We start from the raw sequence: 1,203 nt of genomic DNA, 5'->3' as shown, positions 1-1,203 counted from the left end.
CAGGTAAAGGTAGAGGGAGAGAAAACACATGACAGAGGAAGAAAGGGGGGGCTACAGGTAAAGGGAGAGGGAGAGAAAACACACAACAGAGGAAGAGAGGGGGGGGCTACAGGTAAAGGGAGAGGGAGAGAAAACACACAACAGAGGAAGAGAGGGGGGGCTACAGGTAAAGGGAGAGGGAGAGAAAACACACAACAGAGGAAGAAAGGGGGGGCTACAGGTAAAGGTAGAGGGAGAGAAAACACACGACAGAGAGAGGGGGGGGCTACAGGTAAAGGTAGAGGGAGAGAAAACACATGACAGAGGAAGAAAGGGGGGGCTACAGGTAAAGGGAGAGGGAGAGAAAACACACAACAGAGGAAGAGAGGGGGGGCTACAGGTAAAGGGAGAGGGAGAGAAAACACACGACAGAGGAAGAAAGGGGGGGCTACAGGTAAAGGGAGAGGGAGAGAAAACACACAACAGAGGAAGAGAGGGGGGGGCTACAGGTAAAGGGAGAGGGAGAGAAAACACACAACAGAGGAAGAAAGGGGGGGCTACAGGTAAAGGTAGAGGGAGAGAAAACACACAACAGAGGAAGAAAGGGGGGCTACAGGTAAAGGTAGAGGGAGAGAAAACACACAACAGAGGAAGAAAGGGGGGGCTACAGGTAAAGGTAGAGGGAGAGAAAACACACAACAGAGGAAGAGAGGGGGGGGGGCTACAGGTAAAGGTAGAGGGAGAGAAAACACATAACAGAGGAAGAAAGGGGGGGGCTACAGGTAAAGGTAGAGGGAGAGAAAACACACAACAGAGGAAGAGAGGGGGGGGGCTACAGGTAGAGGGAGAGAAAACACACAACAGAGGAAGAAAGGGGGGCTACAGGTAAAGGTAGAGGGAGAGAAAACACACAAAAGAGGAAGAAAGGGGGGGCTACAGGTAAAGGTAGAGGGAGAGAAAACACACAACAGAGGAAGAAAGGGGGGGCTACAGGTAAAGGTAGAGGGAGAAAAAACACACGACAGAGGAAGAAAGGGGGGGCTACAGGTAAAGGTAGAGGGAGAGAAAACACACGACAGAGGAAGAGAGGGGGGCTACAGGTAAAGGTAGAGGGAGAGAAAACACACAACAGAGGAAGAGAGGGGGGGGGCTACAGGTAAAGGTAGAGGGAGAAAAAACACACGACAGAGGAAGAAAGGGGGGGCTACAGGTAAAGGTAGAGGG

Source organism: Salvelinus namaycush, chromosome 8 (assembly GCF_016432855.1).
Source record: "Salvelinus namaycush isolate Seneca chromosome 8, SaNama_1.0, whole genome shotgun sequence".
NCBI lineage: Eukaryota > Metazoa > Chordata > Actinopteri > Salmoniformes > Salmonidae > Salvelinus > Salvelinus namaycush.
The sequence above is the reverse complement of the archived record's forward strand: the minus strand, read 5'-3'. Positions refer to the sequence as shown.